This window comes from Jatropha curcas, chromosome 9, assembly GCF_041381405.1.
Source record: "Jatropha curcas cultivar XTBG-Jc1 chromosome 9, XTBG_Jcur_1.0, whole genome shotgun sequence".
Taxonomy (NCBI): domain Eukaryota; kingdom Viridiplantae; phylum Streptophyta; class Magnoliopsida; order Malpighiales; family Euphorbiaceae; genus Jatropha; species Jatropha curcas.
Genome location: NC_143159.1, coordinates 7,831,368 through 7,856,595, shown reverse-complemented (window position 1 = coordinate 7,856,595; position 25,228 = coordinate 7,831,368). Strand labels below are relative to the sequence as shown.

Below are 25,228 nucleotides of genomic sequence, written 5' to 3'. Positions count from 1 at the left end.
ATCCCCATCCTTTTTGGACCATGGTAAGGTCTAAATGCACCACACAATCACTCAATCTTGACCGTTCAATTTGAGTACCGTACATTTATTGGCATTATTGACTTGCTTATTAGTTAATTATTGACTTTCCTCTCACTAATTACATTTACAATGATAGAGATTCATTTGGATAAATCAGGAGACAAATGGAAGAAGCCGTATCTGTATAATGAGTCATGACTAATGAGATTGACTGAATCTTAAATTTTATATTCTTGATTTTATTTTTCTTTTTTATAAAACATTAATTGGCTCTTGAAATAAATATTTAATATGAGGATTTTTTTCGCTAATAAATTTTTCTATTTCCTTTCAAAGATTAAATAAATAAATAAAACTTTCCATCCGAGTAACAACGTTAAAACTATATTCTGTAATAATTTTTTAAATAGCTTTTAGCTTTTTGAAAATGTTATTTTTACAGTGTTTGAATTAGTTTTTAAACGTTAAAATAACATTTTATAAAACACAAATTCCTATAATATTTAACTTCTAACGTTTTATGAAAAGATATTCAAACGGCTATTAATTATTAAAACCGCTAATAACTATTAAGATAACTAATTTTGCGAATAGAGCCTAAATATAAATTTCGAATATCATATTTCAACTCATTTCTTCTTAGTTTTCTCATATACTTCTAGGTAGGTAAATCTATAAAAAATTAAAAGACAAATTTAGTTCTATAACCCTAGATGGTCAATGACGAAATTAGGAGCGGTATGATCCTAGTTGCCAGCTTCAAAATTTTAGTTTGATTTAATTCCTTGATTTGTTTAAAAAATTTTCTTTAATCCTTTAATTTTAGAATATAACTTCGTCGCAGAATATAAATTATGCAAATACTTAAAAACTATCTTATAATCTATTAACATTCATATTTTTAACAATTAAATGTTGAAATTAAACTTCAATTTTTAATAACTAAGACTAATTGAAATTGTTACAAATTTCAAAAGCAATTAAAATAGTGATCAATGGAGTTATCCAAAAGCAATCCACGACAAAGGATGAAGGTGAAAACACTAAAAATGAGTTCTTATGGTGGAGTGAAATACAAAAAATGAGACAAATTGGATACATAGAAATACAAAAAGTTGGTGACGTGGCTTATGATTATGATGCCATATCACCATCATTCAGCAATTGGAAACTTACATGATTAGGTAAAAAAAGTTGTTGCTTCTGCTTTTGCTCATAGCTTATATATATATTTTTTTAACTAAAATCTTTAATTAAATTTAAAAGGGAAAATTATTATTATTGGTTTTTTTTTTTTCTTGCCGTGTAACCTAATTTTCAAAGGCGTGTTCGTGTACGTGGGAATGACCAATAAAACCCTGACAAAGAGAGAGCGTGTGAGAATAGTCAAAGTGAAGAAAGTCCTAATTGCTAAGAAATTAGTGGCCTTCTCTATTTTATTGAATTGGTAAAATGTCAAATTTAACCCTTTCGGTATCGCTACAAATGTGAAACGAATCAAACATGTCATCCATTGTGTAGGATAAGCATTAGTAGAGCTCGACATTGAAAAATTATGCAAAAACATCATTATAGATTATAATAATAATAAAATATGATTTATTATTTGGTTGATGTATTATAAGGTTCATCTTTTCCAATAATTAAGCTTTAATTTCAAATTAGTTGAGATTGACTTTATATGTTTCTGATATCTACTTTGATCAAATTAATATCAATGCAAAACAAAGGAGAAATTGGAAAAAAAAAGCTGAAATACTTTTTGTATATATAAAAATCAATTTATTAATCATTATATATATTCTTAAAAAAACATTAAATTAGAAATTTTATTAAGAAAAAGTTGTATACAGATCTAGTGTATATAAATATAGGATACAAATCGATATGTTTCTATATTTTATTTTATAATAAGTTTAATAATAAACCACTTATACAAATAATAAAAAACACAATTTTGATTTGAAATATTTTATCGAGTTGTCAGAGCATAATATTTATGTCATAGGCGATCACTTACTCCACTTGGTGGTTATTCATGGCCATTATTTGACTTCATAGTCCTTCTATCAGTCCGATATAATTACCTTCAAATTTTTTCTTCTTTCTATTAGAGAGGAGACATGCACTTTTTTCTGCATAACTATCCAAATAACAAAAGACGCTAGATTAAATCACAATAATGGTGATAACAATAACTCATAATTTGATTTGAGAACAAAATCTCAATACATGAGCAACAATAAAATCTAATATTTGCGCAATCATAACTTATATCTATATAATCTGAGGATTATTTGAAAAGAAAAATAAACAAAATAGAGAAATGGATTATCACCGGTGGCAGCCAAAAAAGAAGAAAAGAGAGCTTTTAAATTATGAGTTTTAGATTTTGAAAGAAAGATTTAATCATGATTATATTTTAAAATTCATATATTGAGCAACTATAATTATTATAATTTTAAATTTAGTAACTAATAAGCTCGTTCTTATATAAAATAAATTTAAAATAACCAAATCCTTTATTATTATTATTAGTAGTATTAAAAAATATTAGTATTATTATTAGTCTTTGTCACTCTTCTCTCCCTTATCCAAAACAATGTTTATCATTTGGAGTGACTCTTGTCTAGCTAATGACAAACAATTCACTACAATGTAGAAATTTGTTATCTTAAATAATTAATTATTGCTATCAATTAATAAAAAATTATTTGATTAGGAATATTGGCAATAGAAAACGTTGAAATCTACATATGGACAGGATAATACACAACTTGCTTGCTTGCCTGTTTTAGTCCAGTGAACTTTTTTTTTTTTTTTTTCAATCCCAATTATTTAAATATGGTCTTTTTACATAATTTTTCAATTTTGTCTATTCCTAATGTTGGATCATTTGATTATTCGCCTCAATTTTTTAAACCCATTTTATATTCGCTAGAGGTTTTCAACTGATGACTTTATCAAACATTAAAGAGGAATTAATTGGATTCATGACTTTTTAATTTATATTATAATCAAATAGCCTAATTGTTATATCAAAAGTAAACTCACCCTTTTATTAATGTTTGTTGGGTCAAGGGTAATTTACCGTAAAATTTAATGATTATACAAACGGAATAAATTTAATATTTTTGTATGTGCTGAAGTTATTTTATGTAGAATTTTCAATGTTCTCAATATTTTTTTTATTGAATACCATGAAGATTACTGAATATATTTTTAGTGGTTAATATTTCTTTAAGTTTTAGAATATTTTATAGGATAGAGAGAAAATTCCTTTGCAAGCATAAAATTCATTTTATCTCTCTTAAAATTATTTTGAAATATTTTTGATAAAAATATTAAGAGGAATAGCCCAAATTATTGCTTTTTACGTTTACCCACATGAAAAAGATTTTTGGAGTAAAAAATGTTGGTGGTTATTAATTGAGTTTCTGCAAAAGTTGTTCTGTTTCTGACACAACTGTCTGATTTTATTTTAACGTAACACAACTTTCTAAAACAGCTTCTCCATCTTCAAAGCTTTACATGTGCATGTGCAATAAGTACTCTGAGAGTCATTTTAAATACATCCCATGCATTGTCTCTTTAAACTCACATGTCAGAAATATTCATTGATTTATAGAGTAAATCCCAACATCATTTATAACAGGATTATCATCCCTTTTGTATAAAAACGCTTTCCTCTTTCACAAATATCCTTGGCAAGAGCAAGAGTCCTCCGAGATCTAAATCATTCAAAGCTCTCTCTTTGACCCCCTTTGTTTCTTTTCTTCTCTGTTCTTCAAGAAATGTTTTTAAAAGAAAAGAAATTTTGTAACAACTCTTTTGAAGAATAGTTCTTAACTTACTTTCTGTTTTCAAATATGTTTTCTGGTATTCCTGTGCTTATAGTTGCATTTTTATCTATCTATATAGATTTGTGTAATCTGTTGTAGACTAGAGATCTTTTAAAGAAAAACATTTGTATATAGCTTAGGTTGATAAGTTATGTTGTAAAAGGTTATCAACCGACATTTTTCTTGTGTGAGATTCTAATATCTTGATCTAAGTTGTTCTTTGTAAAACAGAAGGGTAGAGGTTAACTAGAACCTTTTCAATCGAGTGGTTTTAAGGTTAGATTTAGATATTAAATCTATTTCCTTTGTAATGCAGTTTGTCTCTTACCCGAGATAACATAGTGGAAAATCTCAAGATAAATCTTAGAGAGAGTAGGCGAGTTAGTGCCGAATCACTATAAATTCATGTGTTATTATTCTTTTACTTTTTGAAGTGTTGCTGGATTATATTCTAATTACACATCTGTTAATATTTTAAAAATGCAAAGTTGTTGATGATTTTCTGTTTCTAATCGTGCAAAAGCTTTATCTTTGTAGATCATTAGAACTCTGGATTTCTATGCTGTGATTTCTCCAAGTTCTAATTTGTCCTTTCACATTTAATAGAAATCAGAATTTGAGTTATAATCAATTTTCTAACCTTTCATAAGCTTTGTGAGGAAATTCTAAACTTGATAACTGTCTTTCATAAACGCTTTCTAATTACGTTTCTTTAGAATTTTGATATGTGTTTTAAAAGCTAAATTTTTAGAAAATCCAATTCACCCCCTCTTGAGTTGGGACATGCAAAACAGGACCCACAATCTGGTATCAAAGCTTCGACTTTTGACTTACCAAAGCTTAACAGTTTAAGAGAAAAGATCCCATGGCTGCTCCATTGCCTTTTACATCCTTGGAAGGTCAATCTATTTCTAGACTACCTCCGTCCAATGGATTTAACTACTCTTATTGAAAAACCAAAATGAAAAACTTCATTAAATTAGTTGATATAATTTGCTAGAGAAATATTATTATTAGTTCTTGGATTCCTATGAAAACTGTTGAAAATAGAAGAGTTCCCAAATCAAAATAATAGTATAATGATGCAGATTGGAATGATATTTTTATAAATGTAAAAGCCGTTAATATTCTTCATTGTGCATTAGATCTAGCAGAGTATAACAAAGTTTCTGGATGTAAGTCAGCAACAGAAGTTCAGAAAAAACTCAGAGTTATCTATAAGGAAACAGATCAAGTTAATGAATCCAGAATTAATATCTTTTGGAGAGAATATGAAACGTTTAATATGAAAGAGGAAGAGACTATTGTTGAACTAAATTCCAGATTCACAAATATAGTTAATCCTTTGAGAACTCTCGAAAAGGAAATTTCTAAAAATAAGCTTGTTAAGAAAAATCCTTAGGATTCTACCCAAAATGTGGGATTCTATTGGAACTATCATGAATTACAATGAGACTCCAATAACTTATAATTATTTGATGGGAGCTCTTATTTCAAAAGGGATGAAATCCTCTTTGGTTGTAGAAGATAAGAAAAAGAAAGGTTGGCTTTGAATATTGTTTCTAGTGAAGATAGTTATTATGATCTTAATAGTGATGACCTAGCTCTTGTTATTAGAAAATTCAAAAAGTTCTATAAGAAAGGTGGAAAGCCATAGAAAAAGTTCAGCGAAATGAACTTTTCACATAAAAATAGCAATTTGCCTAAAAAAGAACATTCTGAAGTGATTTGTTATAAGTACAACAAACTCGGTTGTATCAAGCTAAACTGTCCTAAGCTGAAAAAGAAGTCAAAGAAAGAATGCATTTGATTATTATTATGAGTACTATCTCTCTCTTTTTTTTTTTTTTTTTTTTTTTTTTTTTTTTTTGTTTATAGGCCAATTTTGCATATATTTACATTTTTCTTTTAATGATAGAAGACATTTGATTCATCAGATTCATTTCCAACATTTAAACTATAGGTGTTTGATAAAAGTTTTAATCAGCAGTTAATAACTGATAAAAGCTTCAATCAACTTTTAATTTCATCAATCACGTTTTAGATAATTTTTGTATTAGCTGGTAGGTGATTTATATCTATATTATATTTAGATTTTAATTACTATTAAAATTATACGATACGATATGTAAACAAATTATATCTTAACAACTGTTACTAAAATTTCACCAAACACCAACATATATTAGTTATCGCTATCATACACTAACCACCAATTATCAGCGAACGTTGTATGAACAATTAAACTAAAGGACCTCTATAAGTTATTAATACCAGCAATGCCAATTTTTGAGATTCAAAAAATGAAAAAAACTATCAACAAAGTATAAGAATAAATGTTTTTTCAGAATTATTAAGGAGTATGATATTAAATTAATTAAACTATACTTGGTGGGTAGAATAATATTAAATTAATTAATTAATTAATTAATTATTTTAATATGGTATTTGTATGGAGGAACACCTGGTTCCCATGTTCATCTCCAAGAAGCTGCTATCAAATTTGAATCGCATATCAGACCAACTACTTCACCGAACGTTGAATAATTTAATTCCTTTTCCTATGTTTTCATTTTTAAATATGCTAATGAGATTGAATTGCTAAAATAGGTACATGTTGCTATTGTTGCTATAGTAATTTCGAACTCCTGGACATTCATGGATGATAGGTGTGGTTAAGACAAGTTGTCGTGTATTCGTTAGTAGGTGAAACGTGGTTACCTCTACAGCACAATTACAAACATTAAACAACATACCGGTTGTAGACCTGCAACGTCGAAATGATAGTGGTTTAGAAAGACTTGTCGTCTACAAGGAAACGACAAATCTACAGAGAAACAAACCACACTTGTTGATAAACGACGTAGAAATTTGCAAGTGTGTGAAAGGAATCTAAAATGCATATAAAGTAATAATTAGGCATTGAAAAATTCTTGTCATGGATGGGTAACTTCTAAGTTTTTTATTATTCAGTCCTTATTATCATGCTTTGCTTTGGTTTCTTTCCCTTATCCTATCCAAAGCATGATATTTTTGGTTTCTAGTGCAGAACAGGCCATAAATAAATTATTTATTAATAAAGAATAAATAAATACTCATTTAGTTGTATTTTGGCAAGTTGGCATGTTCTTCTTTAATTCCTTTTTTCAAACCAGACTACGACTATCAAGCTTATTCTTTTATATATATTTTTTAATTTAGGTTTTGACACTGAATTTTGCAACTATTTGCTTTCTAGTTCAGGTTTTGAGTTTCTTTTTAATTTTTAAAAATATAATTAATATAAAGATTGTAAAAATATAAACACTTAAAATTGAGAGTATTTTCTGAGCTCAATTTATATGCATTGAGAATAAATTTTCTTATCGAATTATATTAAATACATAACCGTCGGAAATTTTATTTTTATTATTCTTGGAGTGCTCCTCAAGTAATTAAATCCTCCTAGTTGATAAAAAAAAAAAAAGAAAACTATTATTAAAATATATTCATACATATTAAAAAATACACATGAATTATATCAGATCGAATAATAGAAAACTTTCTATGTATAAAAATAAATTAATAATGGATATATATCTTCTCTAGTTTGAACAAATCAAATTATTTATATCTGAAGAAAAATTCATTACGCTAGTTATAAACAAGTATTTTCCTGCTAAAGATTTATCTTATTAATGAGATGGAAAGTAAATGTATTTTTCAACCCCTTTCTTTCTTTCAGAAAATGGAATTCGAAATTTCATTAAAAGAAAAACCGTAATATTGATTTGAAATATTTGATTAAGTTCAATATTATATATTATGGTTAGTGATAAGTTTATTGTGCCATGGGAGATAAGAAAATAAAATTGTTTACAAGACTTTAATAGCCAATTCTTTTCCTTTTTGAATATTGGGAAGAAGATTCGAATTTAAATCTATTGTCAAATTGTATATACACTTATCATTAAATTTTAAATTTTAAATTTTAAATATTGGGGTAAATGTCTTTTCTATATTTGTGGTGAAGGTATGATAAATGAATATTTAATAACATTATTTTGTTTTGTTTGATAGTAGAGGCAAGTAATGTTAAATATCAATCTTACGAAAATACCCTTTTCGTTGAAGATTTATAAATATAGTTATGAACAATTTTGAAAATTAAATTTTTTAACCATGATTATACCCCAGTTCGCAGATCTATTTTACTTTATTCTCTAAACCTATCAAATAACCTCCATTCAAATAATGTACTAAAGAGGAGATATGCAGTTTTTTTCTGTACAATTGCTTGCCTAAATAACAAAATAACAAACAAAAAATACCATAGTGGTAATGACAATAACCCAAAAACTATTAAAATGATTAGATTTGAAAAAAGAAATTCCAAAATATATGTACCAATAATCTCAATATACTAGGAATGATAATTCAGATTTTATCAAAAGACATAAATCTATGAATTATTTAAAAGAAATACAAAAAGAAAAAAGGAAAGATTTGAGAGAGAGAGAGATTGCTTTTTTAAATTACACGTGAAAGTTTGGTGTTTTCCAACCAACTCAAATATCAGTTTACTTAGAAGGCAGATGCAGGATAAAAGATTAAAAAGTTGAAAACTCTTGTCCATTTTTGTTTTCTTTAACGGGTTAGGTCAATGAGTTCTTGAACCAGTCAAGTATGTTGCTAAATTAGGTTATTATCACGATGATAACTTTGTACCCTTTTCTTTCCACCAGAAAGTGCCCTAATACTGACCCGGTCAGGAAAATGGTTCCCTCCTTCCTAAAACTTTCATTTTGCATGAATCATAAAAATACAAATTTAGTTAATTTTATATCATTGGAATTTTCTTTTTTGGTTACTTAGGCTCCCTTCTTCTCATAATCTTCCATACAGTTTTCATTTTAGTTAACAATTTCTGCTTTTAGTACATTAAAAAAATTTTATTAAAAGTAAAAAGAGGTATGAGAAAAATAATTGCAATGTTTCAGTTTCTTTGTCCCATTTTTGGAGTCAACATCGCAGGTATCTTTTTTCACAAAACAGAGGCGACCACAGAGATGAAGAAATGGTAATGTTTCAGATCTTACCTAACACACATAGAATAAAAATAGCATATATAATTTATTTAAGATTATTTATTCATTTTTTCTACTGCTCTTGCCTGGTTTAGACTTGCTTCTTGTTCTACTCTACCTAATATAATTAAAACTCTCCAGTTTTACATCATTTTAGTTAATTTAATATCTTATCAACTGCTCTGTGGATAAAGTCTATTTAATCACTCGGGAGGAAGGTTCTTGATAGATCAATTCGGTGAAAATTTAGATTAATGGACTAATAGCTTTAAATATCAAATGTTTACAAAACTAAAAAGAAAATCTCTAGTCAAAATTATTTTTTTTTAATTCAATATCAAGTTAAGACAGAGACGTGAAATAAGTCGGAGTATCAGTGCATTTTTGCTATGAAAAAAAATTGAACAAAGATAAAGAGTAATAAATTTTTAGAATCACAGTTAATTATTACTTTAGTATATAAGATCATACACCAGATATAAACAACTAATTTCTTTTTTTTTTATTATTTATTTAATATCTTGAATGCATCAGATTGTAATTAGATGGGATAGGATTCTAAAAACAACAAAGAAAAGAAAAAAAAAAACTTCCTACACGAGAACATAATTGTGGGACAAAATATCCAAAGGCTGGACACAATCTATTTGAGTTTTGGATTCACCAAGTAAATAGGACAAAATCGGGGCCCATAAAGCCCAACCAACCTAAGGACATATGGTGAAATGATTGTAAATAAATACAAATGTAAAAGCCCATGTCTACATATTTTGATCTAAGTGCAAGGAAAATTATTAGGACTAAAATTTCAACATCACCAAATTAAATTAAAAATTTTTTTTTGGTAAAAAATGGAGAATATAGCTCTAAGTAAACATTGATAATCTAGTATAAGAAACACCTATACGATTATGCAAAAATCATTCTGCCATTCTAAGGGCAGTTGTATGAGAAGATATTATAAAAGTAAAAAGTGATTCTTTTTTTAATTTTTGCCAGAGATAATATAATACTTATTCTATCTTATTTTATTTGCTTGTTATTCCTTTTTTGTCAATTCACTTTTAATTGACAAATAAGATTATAAGGTTTTTTTGTCAATTCACTTTTAATTGAATGTCCCAAAATGTTTACAACGTTTCTAAATTTAAGCATGTAATTATTTCCGTTGAATGAAAAGTTTTTAGTATCTTAATGAGTTATTAAGGGTAAAAAATGGTAAATTAATTTTTATTGAAGAAATTTTTAATATGCATGTTTTGTCAAATCATGCAAATAAAATGACAGAATGTTTGCAATATTTCTAAATTTAAGCATGTAAACGATTATTTTCATTGAATGAAAAGCTTTTAGTATTTTAATGAGTTATCAAGGGTAAAAAATGGTAAAAATTTTTATTGACTAAATTTTTAATATATGTATTTTGTCAAATCATGTAAACAAAATGACACGGAGAGAGAGTATGACTTTTACAATGTTTTGATTTTTAAGACTTACGTTTATAAATATAGTTTATAATTATGAGCTCCCTTAAAGAACAAGCTATGATGGAGAGGGTAATTGAACTTAGACCTAAAGCATCATTTTTGTCAATTCACTAAGAGATCATTTGCAAAAAATAAGGCTTTTGACTTTAAATCTATCAATCATAATAATTATCAAAATTATGTAAAAAATTTTAAAACTACTAATCATAATAATTCATGTATTTTTTTTAATATTTAGCAACAAAAAATTTTGTTCTAAATCCTGAAGCTATAATATAAATTTACATTTCTTCCTTTTCTTCTCTTAGTGTTTCTTCTTCTTATTTTTCTTCTCCTTTTTTTTTCATATCCCTTTCTCTTTACTAAATTGTTTCATCCTTTAATTAGTAAAATATTAATATTTCATTAAGGAAATGTTTTTTTTTTAAAAATGTAATTCATTAATACTAATATCAAGAGTTACAAATAACCATATAGATCAGACATAAAACTATATTATCAGTAGTTATTAGAGTTTGCTAATATTTTAACGAAGCAAAAGAATTCATATTTTTTTAAATAATGAAATTAAAATAAAAAATATAACATTTGATTTTTCTGCTTAAAAGTGAGCTTGATAAAATATATAAAATTTTATAGTAGCAACTAGTCTGTCATCAGAATTCATCACTTCTATTGAATCGCTCTCTTAAGAAGGCATATTTCCAAGAAAATAAGATAATTATATTTGCTATATAAAATAGATTACATTACATTAATACCCTTAATTTAAATTTTTTTTATTTGCTTAATCTACAAAGAAGCATAAATAAACACTAATTGAATGCATTTTTTATAATAACTAATTAATATGAAACATAAATGAATCATATATATATATATGAATGATGTCCTTGCGGATGCAATCTACCTTTCCCAAATCACTTTTTGTGACATTTTGACAAACAAATGCCCTAAAGCATTTTCACTGAATATTTCAAAGTACGTTTTAACTGTATTTAAAAGTGAATTGTATTCATGTCACGACCCGTTTCCATGGGCCGGACCGGCACTAGGGCCCAGGTAAGCTTAAGGCTCCCGAGGCCCGTAGTAAGCCTGAAACACTAAAATTTGCTATCTCAATATAAATTTCAAATATTCAGCCCATATTACTAAAAAAAAACAAACCTCAAGATTTTATTACATCTCGGCCCAAATTTATCTTTTACAAAATTCCACAGTTCAGGCCCAATTTACAATACATCACGTTTCTAATATGGGCTCACAAAATCATCTCGTCTATGATAATACACGACTAAATGTAAGTAAATTCTACAACTGCAGAGTCACTAATTGTTTGATATACATAGCCTTTTATACATACAGTTACATAGTAAAATAATTATGGAACTAGGGAAAATTTCTTTAGTGCCCTGCGTCAAAGAAACGTAACCTAACTCGAATTAAAGAGAAACTTACTTCTTGAAAAATTAAACAAGACATGTGAATTTTCTAAGGAGTAATAATTATTGCACAACACACACAGTCACACAAATGTGTAAACATATCAATCTAGTCATCCGACTAGTTTTATGCTCACGCAGCCAGTCACACAATGGCACATCACCAGCACTCACAATCATTAACATCTTCATATAATCACATCACGTGGAAATTAGTCAGTGGAGTCACCGAACCCCCGATGAGCCGTCCTCCCACATGGCTCATCCTCTCACATGTGCACCAGGGAGCCGATCCCCCATACTGGCCGACCGGTCTAATCCTCACTTGACCAGCCCTCTCATTGTTTTTCTATCCTCTCTTTTCTTTTTCATACCAACAGGAGGCAACCCGGTGGTCTCCATCCAATCTAGATCATCAAGCGCTCACAACAGGAGGCCACCCTGCGGGCTGCGATCAAATCTAGACTGTCCGGTGCGCAACGACGAGAAGCCAACCCGTGGTTAACGGTAACGGTAACGGTAGGTGCACACGGGGGCGCCGATCTCCCATTTACCCGGCTAACGGTAATCATATTGGATCCATATAACGGTAACGGTCTCACAAACCCATGGTGACCCACTTCATCCCAATTCCACACAAACAAAACACAGCAATATCACAACACAATTAATCAAGTATTGCAATTAAATGCAAGCATATTAATCAATTAAACATCGTAATGCAATGCAAATAACTACATAAATAAATAGTATTAACAATAAACAACAATAATAAACTAAATAACAATAATAACAATATTAATGGAAATAAATAAATAAATATGTAAATCATTAAATGAGTAATAAAGATAATAAATAATCAGAGAACTATATTTATTATGTATCGAATTATAGAATTTATCTAAATAAGCTTATTTATTATGTTCTATTGAAATTTCGGCAGTACCTCCCCTAAAAATTGGACTATCTATCTGCTCAAATATCACAATATTATATATATTTATCAATCAATACACACAGCCCATCCGTCGGGCAATCAATCAATTTAATTCCCATCCTCCTTCAATAGCAACGTCAATGTACTATACTAGGCTACAACTTACCAAAAAAATAAATAAATAAATAAATAAATAAATAAATTGAAATAACTGCTGCCAAATCCAAAAGTCTAGGCTTTATGATTAAATTTTCATATTTTACAAACTAGCTAACTCACTACGCTACAAGAACTTAATTTATGACTTCAAATACCCATCCCAAACATTATAATTCAAAGAACCAACTAATTAATTGCTGCTAGCTCAAGGAATTCAAAATTTTCTATTTAATACCCAAAATATATCCACCATTCTTTAATCATTACTAAAATTCTAGATTAGGCATTACGTACCAATGTTTCCATTAAATTGCAATTTAGTAATCTCATCTTTTAAGTAATCCAATACACAACTTAAACATATATACCAACCCCAACAAGTATAAGAACATCAAGGAAAATATGTATCCGTTTCATGTTAACCTGTTAAAAGAACACAACATATTCAAGATAGCTGCTGCCCGCCAAAAAGATGTATGTTCCTTAACTCCTAAACTTATATATATATATATATATATATATATAACACATATGCATAAGTTCAACTCATTCCCATCACAAATTAAAATCCCAATCACATAATCCATATCAAAAAGAGTTTAAGGCAAAGAGACTAAAATGGCTACTGCCATTCCAAAATTCTCAACTTCTTCCACCTAAACCTGCAGTAAATTTATTGGTTGATTTATATGCATGTTAAATTGCGATTCACAATCAAAAAATTTTTTTTTTTTTTTTTTTTTTAAGAGTAACGCTTAAAGTTCCTTTCAATACTAACAGTAACTACCTAAGGGTTAATTCCTAACATTCCAATAATACTACAAATCATAATCTCAAATGAAAAACTCAAGAAATAAACTCAAAAGGATTGAATCAGGGCTTACCATCGACTGAAAGAAGCTGGAGTCTACCCATCTTGCAATGGAGTCGTCGGAAAATCGGGTTGAAGATGCGACACGATTTCCTGATCAAACGAAGTCGTGGGTTCCCTGCAATAGTTGTGTTCACCAGAGACGAAAGGAAAGAGATAGAGAGAGAGAGAGAGAGACCGGAGCTGCTGCAACGAGGAGGCGACGAAAAGGAAGCGGTAGCCGAGGCGCTGGTCTCCTGCCGTTGCTGCGTTCGCCGTAACGAAAAGGGAAAGAGAGGAGAGGAGGCTGGTGCTGCAGTGAGGCGGCAGCATGGCAAGGATGCGCGGCGAGGAGGCGCTGGTTCTTGTGGTCGGAAAACCAGAGAGGAGAAGCAGCGAGGTCGCGCCAAAGAAGAAGAAGAGAAAGAAAAAAAAAGAAAGAAGAAAGGCGGTTTCTAGCAAATTCTAGGCCATTCCGGTTCGATTCAAACCGGTTTGGTCTGTTTTAGTGATTTAGTCTCATTTCGTTTGATTTTCAAGTTTTTCACTCGGTTTTTGGATTATTCGTGTGGTCCTCGACAAATTAAACTGATTTTCAGGCCTGGTTCAGTTTATTTTAACTGTTTAGTTCGGTTCCATAATATTTTCTCTATTTTCTTGATAATAATAATAAACATATTAATAGTAACAATATTTGGTTTTTAGGATAATTAATTTATATATATTCATAATAGGTTAAGTTTTGAGGTTTCGTATTATTTCTCAAAAATTTTAACTGTTTACGAAATCAAAATTTCTTTTCGACATTTTATTTGGGCTTGGGCCCAGCTCGTGAAACTTTTGGGCTCAAATTAGAATTTTTATTCTAATTGTAGCCCACACGATCAAAATTTCTGATTTTTGATTTAATAAAAATTCAAAGGTTTCGAAAATAAAAATTCGGGGTGTTTCAATCTCCCCCCCTTAAGACAATTCGTCCTCGAATTGGAATCTAGTAGGAGAAAGTAAGAATAGACACATAGGGAATTTCAAAGTCATAAGAAATTACTTCCAATACCAAGGACACAGCTCAAGAGTGAAGAATATGAACCGAGGAAAGAAAAGGGTCAGGTATTCTAATTGTAATTCGATCGCCAACCATCCTATTTAGTGTCACCTGGCTGAAGTTTATGAGAACCTTAAGCTTATTACCTAAGTTTCCAATTACTATCTTCAGACAGCTACTGAAATCTTGAGAAAGTCTTTCTTTGAATAAAATTTTTATCACGACATAATTTAATTTAAAATCAAAATGGGGCGTCGAATTTAAATATCAAGTAAATAAAAGATAAAAATATAATAATAAAAAGGTTTATATTTTTGAATAAACTCTAAAGAAATTCAGTAGTTGAGCTAAATATTTGATCAGATATTCCTAGTTACCTTAAGATTACTTCCTATGTGTATAAATCTGTTCCACCAATGACAATCCTCTTATACTCTACACACTCATACTTCCCGATAGGAATAGAGATCACATGAAAGGTAGTGTACTGGGTGATCAGGCCAATCCACTATCGTCCAGGTACTACTCTATTCCCTCACCTAAAGTTTGCTACCAACTCTGGCCCTTATAGGTATTGCGATGGGTTCATCCTATTGTCCACTACTTTCACTCTAATCCTCAATTACTTCTTTCTATGGACCATTGGTTTACACAGCAGGTATGGATCTTTCCTTCATAGGGTTCAGTGCGTCCACCCTCCCTAAGAAGGAAATTCCCAAGCTTCTTTCCTTATGTTGGTTACGGCCGATCCCAACATAAAGAAATTTCCTATACTCCGCAGTTGTGTCCTAGAACCCTAACCTAAGCTCTGATACCAACTTTGTCACGACCCGTTTCCATGGGCCGGACCGGCACTAGGGCCCAGGTAAGCTTAAGGCTCCCGAGGCCCGTAGTAAGCCTGAAACACTAAAATTTGCTATCTCAATATAAATTTCAAATATTCAGCCCATATTACTAAAAAAAAACAAACCTCAAGATTTTATTACATCTCGGCCCAAATTTATCTTTTACAAAATTCCACAGTTCAGGCCCAATTTACAATACATCACGTTTCTAATATGGGCTCACAAAATCATCTCGTCTATGATAATACACGACTAAATGTAAGTAAATTCTACAACTGCAGAGTCACTAATTGTTTGATATACATAGCCTTTTATACATACAGTTACATAGTAAAATAATTATGGAACTAGGGAAAATTTCTTTAGTGCCCTGCGTCAAAGAAACGTAACCTAACTCGAATTAAAGAGAAACTTACTTCTTGAAAAATTAAACAAGACATGTGAATTTTCTAAGGAGTAATAATTATTGCACAACACACACAGTCACACAAATGTGTAAACATATCAATCTAGTCATCCGACTAGTTTTATGCTCACGCAGCCAGTCACACAATGGCACATCACCAGCACTCACAATCATTAACATCTTCATATAATCACATCACGTGGAAATTAGTCAGTGGAGTCACCGAACCCCCGATGAGCCGTCCTCCCACATGGCTCATCCTCTCACATGTGCACCAGGGAGCCGATCCCCCATACTGGCCGACCGGTCTAATCCTCACTTGACCAGCCCTCTCATTGTTTTTCTATCCTCTCTTTTCTTTTTCATACCAACAGGAGGCAACCCGGTGGTCTCCATCCAATCTAGATCATCAAGCGCTCACAACAGGAGGCCACCCTGCGGGCTGCGATCAAATCTAGACTGTCCGGTGCGCAACGACGAGAAGCCAACCCGTGGTTAACGGTAACGGTAACGGTAGGTGCACACGGGGGCGCCGATCTCCCATTTACCCGGCTAACGGTAATCATATTGGATCCATATAACGGTAACGGTCTCACAAACCCATGGTGACCCACTTCATCCCAATTCCACACAAACAAAACACAGCAATATCACAACACAATTAATCAAGTATTGCAATTAAATGCAAGCATATTAATCAATTAAACATCGTAATGCAATGCAAATAACTACATAAATAAATAGTATTAACAATAAACAACAATAATAAACTAAATAACAATAATAACAATATTAATGGAAATAAATAAATAAATATGTAAATCATTAAATGAGTAATAAAGATAATAAATAATCAGAGAACTATATTTATTATGTATCGAATTATAGAATTTATCTAAATAAGCTTATTTATTATGTTCTATTGAAATTTCGGCAGTACCTCCCCTAAAAATTGGACTATCTACCTGCTCAAATATCACAATATTATATATATTTATCAATCAATACACACAGCCCATCCGTCGGGCAATCAATCAATTTAATTCCCATCCTCCTTCAATAGCAACGTCAATGTACTATACTAGGCTACAACTTACCAAAAAAATAAATAAATAAATAAATAAATAAATAAATTGAAATAACTGCTGCCAAATCCAAAAGTCTAGGCTTTATGATTAAATTTTCATATTTTACAAACTAGCTAACTCACTACGCTACAAGAACTTAATTTATGACTTCAAATACCCATCCCAAACATTATAATTCAAAGAACCAACTAATTAATTGCTGCTAGCTCAAGGAATTCAAAATTTTCTATTTAATACCCAAAATATATCCACCATTCTTTAATCATTACTAAAATTCTAGATTAGGCATTACGTACCAATGTTTCCATTAAATTGCAATTTAGTAATCTCATCTTTTAAGTAATCCAATACACAACTTAAACATATATACCAACCCCAACAAGTATAAGAACATCAAGGAAAATATGTATCCGTTTCATGTTAACCTGTTAAAAGAACACAACATATTCAAGATAGCTGCTGCCCGCCAAAAAGATGTATGTTCCTTAACTCCTAAACTTATATATATATATATATATATATATATAACACATATGCATAAGTTCAACTCATTCCCATCACAAATTAAAATCCCAATCACATAATCCATATCAAAAAGAGTTTAAGGCAAAGAGACTAAAATGGCTACTGCCATTCCAAAATTCTCAACTTCTTCCACCTAAACCTGCAGTAAATTTATTGGTTGATTTATATGCATGTTAAATTGCGATTCACAATCAAAAAAAAATTTTTTTTTTTTTTTTTTTTTTAAGAGTAACGCTTAAAGTTCCTTTCAATACTAATAGTAGCTACCTAAGGGTTAATTCCTAACATTCCAATAATACTACAAATCATAATCTCAAATGAAAAACTCAAGAAATAAACTCAAAAGGATTGAATCAGGGCTTACCATCGACTGAAAGAAGCTGGAGTCTACCCATCTTGCAATGGAGTCGTCGGAAAATCGGGTTGAAGATGCGACACGATTTCCTGATCAAACGAAGTCGTGGGTTCCCTGCAATAGTTGTGTTCACCAGAGACGAAAGGAAAGAGATAGAGAGAGAGAGAGAGAGACCGGAGCTGCTGCAACGAGGAGGCGACGAAAAGGAAGCGGTAGCCGAGGCGCTGGTCTCCTGCCGTTGCTGCGTTCGCCGTAACGAAAAGGGAAAGAGAGGAGAGGAGGCTGGTGCTGCAGTGAGGCGGCAGCATGGCAAGGATGCGCGGCGAGGAGGCGCTGGTTCTTGTGGTCGGAAAACCAGAGAGGAGAAGCAGCGAGGTCGCGCCAAAGAAGAAGAAGAGAAAGAAAAAAAAAGAAAGAAGAAAGGCGGTTTCTAGCAAATTCTAGGCCATTCCGGTTCGATTCAAACCGGTTTGGTCTGTTTTAGTGATTTAGTCTCATTTCGTTTGATTTTCAAGTTTTTCACTCGGTTTTTGGATTATTCGTGTGGTCCTCGACAAATTAAACTGATTTTCAGGCCTGGTTCAGTTTATTTTAACTGTTTAGTTCGGTTCCATAATATTTTCTCTATTTTCTTGATAATAATAATAAACATATTAATAGTAACAATATTTGGTTTTTAGGATAATTAATTTATATATATTCATAATAGGTTAAGTTTTGAGGTTTCGTATTATTTCTCAAAAATTTTAACTGTTTACGAAATCAAAATTTCTTTTCGACATTTTATTTGGGCTTGGGCCCAGCTCGTGAAACTTTTGGGCTCAAATTAGAATTTTTATTCTAATTGTAGCCCACACGATCAAAATTTCTGATTTTTGATTTAATAAAAATTCAAAGGTTTCGAAAATAAAAATTCGGGATGTTTCAATTCACTAATTAAATTGTGTTCTAAAAATTCAAAATTGATCTAATTACAAATTAGAAAATGTACAATACATGCAGAATTGGGAAATTTAAACAAATGTAATAAATAGGGATTGGAATATGAGGAACCCAAAGAGAATAGCCAAAATTATGTTTTCCAATGCAATCTCAAACATATAATTAAGGGATTGGAATACAATTTAAAAGAGCCTAAGAGAGCAACCAAATTTATGTTTGGTAATGCATCCTTCTATAAATAACGGATTAGAATATAAGGGAGTCAAAGAGAGTGGTCAAATTTATATTTGGCAGTGCAATCTTAATATATAGATTTAGGGATTATATTTGGCAATTGCAAATTTTATATTAGATTCTGACAATTTAGATTGTCATAATAAATAGGTAAAATATTAAGGAGTGTTTGGTTTATTTTCCATGCATTCCTTAAATGATGGATTATATATGACAATTTTTTTAATAATTATTGGTATTTTGATGATAATCATTTCTATAAAGCTCGATTATTATGTATTAAATTAAATAACTTTTTAGGATTGATTACAATTACAATATTATTCTGGAAAAGGTTAGTAGGTAATCTTGTTCTGTAATCTATGTTGTTGTTCCGAAGAGATTAGAGCATCTTCAATGCTAATGTATATTTCTCTTATCTAATTGCCAAGTCAGAAAAATGAAAAGATTTTTTAGAAAATATTCTTCAATGGAAATGTTCATTTGCTATGTCAAGCTGAGGTGACTAAAAAAATAAATAAATAGACATTAGACAATGTGAGCATTTATTGCTATATAGTAATTGACTCTATATTAAACTGTGGACTCATAAAAGAAATGAAAAAACAGACGATGAAAAAGATTTGAAGTACTGAAGAAGATATTTAGAATTTAATATCTATAAATAAATATTAAGCCACGTCATCATTCACACTTTCTGTCAGTCGCAATGCACGTTAGCATTGGAAATGCTCTTATCCCATGTTATCTTATATGGCCTACAACATTTATCTTGTCGGTTAAGCATCCAATGGATGAAAATATATTTATTTCAGAATTTATGAAAATATTTTCGGTCAGTAGAGTCAATATCAATATTAGGTTCTTCTAGCTGATTGAATCCGAAAGAATATCCGGCCTTTACTAATTGTTATACTTTATTTTAATTGGAAAAGAGAATAATAAATGGAAATTATTTTTAAAATTAATTAGAATGAATTATATTGTATTTTAGCAATCTTTTTTAGTATCCATACGTATGACACTGCTTTTTACATTTGTAATTTTTATATCAGATAAATAATGTTTTATGAGAAAAAGAACAAGAATGTTTTATAATTCTTTCAGCATTTATATTATTAGTTTTTAATTTCAATTTTTATATTTCAAGGATTGATTTTATCAAACACTATTAATTTGTGTTTATATTGTTATTACTACTATTTACAATGTTATTTGGATTGATTTAGATCAAATTAATGAGGATTGAATTACAAAAACAGATATTTTATTTTTTAAAAAAATTTATTCATATTTGTGAATTGAAAAATAGCTTTTCAGTTTTCTACAATTTAACTGAGATTTGGGAAATGTTTTTAAGTTATTTTTCACAATTTTCTTTTATAACAAAAGTTATGTTTTTCAACTGTTTCCATTTAAAAAAAAAATGACATTTTATAACTAAAATTATAATATTCATAATTTTTTCTATGTAAAATTTTTATTGAAAAAATAAAAATATTTAAATAACTTAATTAAATATTTTCAATTTTTCAATTTCATATTATGCTTTAATATGTAGTTAACTTTATTATTACAAAAATATATTTGTAATTATGTCCTTTATTTTCAAAAAATCTTACAAAATGATAAAACTTGATATTAATATAAATAATCAATAATAAAAAATCTAAATTTATTTTATAATATTTTTTAATTATGAAATTTATGAATAATGTTTTCGAAGTTTTTAAATTAAAACATAATATTGTTATAAAATGAATATTTTTCCATTTTTTTATTTTTTAAGAAAATTATTTTCTTACAAAAGGAAAATAAAAAACAGAAAACAAAACTAAAAATATATTCTGTTTAATTTACTTTATATTTTGTTCTAAGAATAGAAATTAAAAGTACTTTCATCAAAATATGTGCCAAATGATTTATCAATATAATTTTTATAATTATCCACACATAATGTGGGAGTTGAGAAGTTAATTAATATTTTTTGAGATTTTTTTTTTTGATATATAGGAGGCTCAATAGATCGGAATAATATTGTGGGCTATACAGCAAGGGATAACCCTTCCCCTTTGATTTCGTGGTAGAGAAAAACTCAAACTCGAGATCTCTCGCTCTCTACATCTTTTAGGAGAGGTAGAAAATACCAATCAGATCACATCTAATTGACATATTTTTTTAGATTTTACTTAAATTGTTTCCAATCATTTATATATGTAGTTCATTTAACGTTGCAAATAAAGAAAATTCAAAATGATAATATAATTCAAGAAAAATAAATATTCAAACAACAAACATACTCACTCACCCACGAAGTGATGAAGGACTAGTTATTTAATAAATCAAAAGCCCTCAAATTTAAATTATAGGAAAGACCTACTATATGGGTTCGATAACAAATTTAATGACCCCAATTGGTATATTCATGAACCAATTGAAACTCCTACATAAATATTTTATTCATTACTAATTGGATGCAAAATTTTCCCCTATACAATGGGTACATGGAGCAAGTAATTAAGTGCATTAATTAACCAAAAAAAAACCTTTCTGCCCTCACAAGCCATCCACTCTATAACTAAAAAAACTTGAAGCAAGCAATGGAACGAGTAGTGTTGATTGTAGGAGCTGGTCCTGCAGGCCTAGCAACTTCTGTATGCTTAAATTATCTCAAAATCTCCAATGTTGTCCTTGAAAGAGAGGATTGTTACGCCTCTTTATGGAAAAAAAGGGCATAAGATCGTTTAAAATTACATTTAGCAAAACAATTTTGTGAGCTACCCCATTTTCCCTATCCATCTGATGCACCTGTTTTCATCCCTAAAAATGTATTTATTAACCACTTAGATGATTATGTATTACATTTTAATATTAAAATCCACTGCCAACGCTCTGTGGAGTCAGCTTTTTATGATAATGGTACAAAAAAAAAATGGAATGTTGAGGTTAAAAATAAAGGTTTGAATGCATCAGAGGTTTATATAGCGAAGTTCTTAGCTGTTGCTACTGGTGAAAATAGCCAGGGTTTGGTGCCTGAGATTTCTGGGCTTGATAGCTTTGAGGGAACTTATATGCACTCAAACAAATATATGAACGGAAAATAATTTAGTGGAAAAGATGTTTTGGTTGTTGGGTGTGGAAATTCTGGCATGGAAATTGCTTATGATTTGTTTAACCATGGTGCTAATACTTCCATCGTTGCTCGTAGCCCGGTAAAAATCTCTCTCTCTCTATTTTTCTCAATAATGTTTGTTAAAACTGAGTTTTTTAACATTTCATTACATGATCAGGAACATATTGTTACGAAGGAAATCGGTGTTCCTTGCCATGAGACTATTAAAGTATTTTCCATGTACTATAGTAGACTACATTATTGTAATGCTTTGCTAGTTCAAGTTTGGAGATGTTTCCAAATATGGGATCGGAAGGCCAAAAGAAGCTCCATTTTATCGTAAAGCAGTAACTGGTAGATCTCCCACCATTGATGTTGGTGCTATGGAGAAGATTAAATCTGGAGATATTCAGGTATTCTTTGCATGCGTTTACTAATAGATGAGAAATTCTTGAATGGGCATTTTTCATTATCAATTTTCATATAATGGTTATTGCAGGTGTTGCCACCAATAAGAAAAATAAATAGAAAGGAAATAAGCTTTGAAAATGGAGAGTCTAACCAATATGATGCTATTATATTTGCTACTGGCTACAGAGGCACTGTGAGGAACTGGCTCAAGGTATATAATTTATATATTCTATTTATTTTTCCTGATAAAATTTTTTTTTCCTATGTTTGGAGAAAATGTTAAATTTTACAAGTTGAGTTATAGTTCGAATAATTATTTTATTATTTATAGACGTGTTCGGTAAAAATTAGCTACTTTGATACCCGTTAGCTGTTTTGGGGTCTATTCCGCAAAATTAGCTCTTAGATGTTTTAATAGTATTTAGTTGTTAGCTGTTTAAATAATTTTTTATAAAACCCTAAAAACTAGTTAAACTCTTTGTTATCGAACATTATAAAAACTAGCGTTTAGCATTTGATCAGCTACTTAAAAAGTTATTGCCGAACACGATTTTAGCAGCGTTTAATTGTTTTAGTAATTTAATAGCTATTATTGAATAACTTTTCATACAAAGCTAAAAGCTAAATTTTATAGTTGTTAATTTTTTTATAAAATATTACTTTAATTTCTAATAGCATTTAGCGTCTTGATCGGTCAAAATGCTAAAAATTAATTAAAAATTATTGCCAAATACATGGATAAACTGAAACAATTAATGAGGTGTGATTTATTTGAGTAATTGCAGGGAGGAAAGGAGGTTTTTAAAGAAAAAGGAATGCCAACACAAAGTTTCCCAAATCATTGGAAAGGAATAAATGGAATTTACTATGCTGGATTTTCAAGCATGGGATTAATGGGAATTTCAAGTGATGCTCAAAACATTGCCAGAGATATCAGCCTTTTTTTAATTAAAGATGCAAAGGAAATTCATTAGTTAACTAAGTTTTAGTTGCTCTCCTCTACCAATAGTGTTTCCCATGTTTATATTTTCTTTGTAGAACTTCCCCATTTATTATAATTTTTATTAATATTTATATATGTGTTTTATTTCTCTTTTTATAAATGACATGGGTAGAGAGATAAATAGCTTTTTTTATAGGATATAAATACATATATAGTTTTATAATTTCTAACTCTCACATATTAAATAATAATTCACTACAAAAAAAACGCTCAATTGCGACCGATTTTTGCGACCGACATATAAGGGTCGCAATTTTGCGACCGATTTGCGACTTCTAGTACATCGGTCGCTAATATTGGCGCTGAAAAATTCCCGCGAGAATGGTTAGTGATTTGCGACCTCCTTACTACGGATTTGCGACCTATTTTGCGACCGATTTGCGACTACGTTTTATCGGTCGCAAAATTTCGCGCTTAAAAAATGCGGCAAAGTTCTGAGACCGATTTGAGACTGAATTGCGACTGATTTTTTTGCGACCGATATGTTTTGTCGCAAATCGGTCGCAAAACTTGTGCCTAGTCAAACGACGTCGGCTCATTAAAAATTGCGACCGAGTTTATGGAAATTGCGACCGATAAGTCGGTCGCAAAAATTAGGGCTTTAAACAAGCCGCGCCCTCTCTTTTTTCTTTCTTCTTCTTTCTCTCTTCTCCTTCTCCTCTCCTCTCCTCCGTCCGCAGCGCCACACAGCCCCTTCCTCACACCGTTCCAGCTCGCCTGACGCCGCCAGTCCCGCCCCCTTTGCTCTCCGCCAGCCACACAGGTTAGTTTTATTTTGCGATTAATTTGTCAAAATTTTTTTTTTCGAATTTATTTGTTTTTCGAATTTATTTATTTTTATTATATTAAGTTATATATGGTTGATTTTGTATATTGTTGTTAGAATTTTGTATATGGTTGCGATTAATTTATTTTGTATATGGTTAATTTATTTTATTATTATTATAATTATTAGCTAGTATTATTGCTGTTGTTATTATTATTATTATTATTATTATTATTATTATTATTATTATTGTGATTGTTATTATTATTATTATTATTATTATTATTATTATTGTTATTATTATAATTATTACTGCTGTTCTTATTATTATTATTATTATTATTATTGTTATTATTATAATTATTATATACTGCTGTTCTTATTATTATTATTATTATTATTATTATTATTATTATTATTATTATTATTATTGTTATTATTAAAATTATTACTACTGTTCTTATTATTATTATTATTATTATTATTAGTATTAGTATTATTAGTATTATTGTTGTTGTTATTAATATTATTATTAATGTTATTATTATTATTATTGTGATTGTAATTATTATTATTATTATTATTATTATTATTAGTATTATTGTAGCTTCATATAATAATTCAGATATTAAATTCATGATATCACAAATTTTTTTTTATCAAAATTCAGATATTAAATTATTACATCCGGT

General features: G+C 29.6%; 1 pseudogene; it reads left to right on the top strand.

Moving 5' to 3' along the window:
• The first annotated feature begins 21,844 nt into the window (after positions 1 to 21,844).
• LOC149493553 (putative indole-3-pyruvate monooxygenase YUCCA11) lies at positions 21,845 to 23,741 on the top strand (annotated as a pseudogene).
• The last annotated feature ends 1,487 nt before the right edge of the window (positions 23,742 to 25,228 follow it).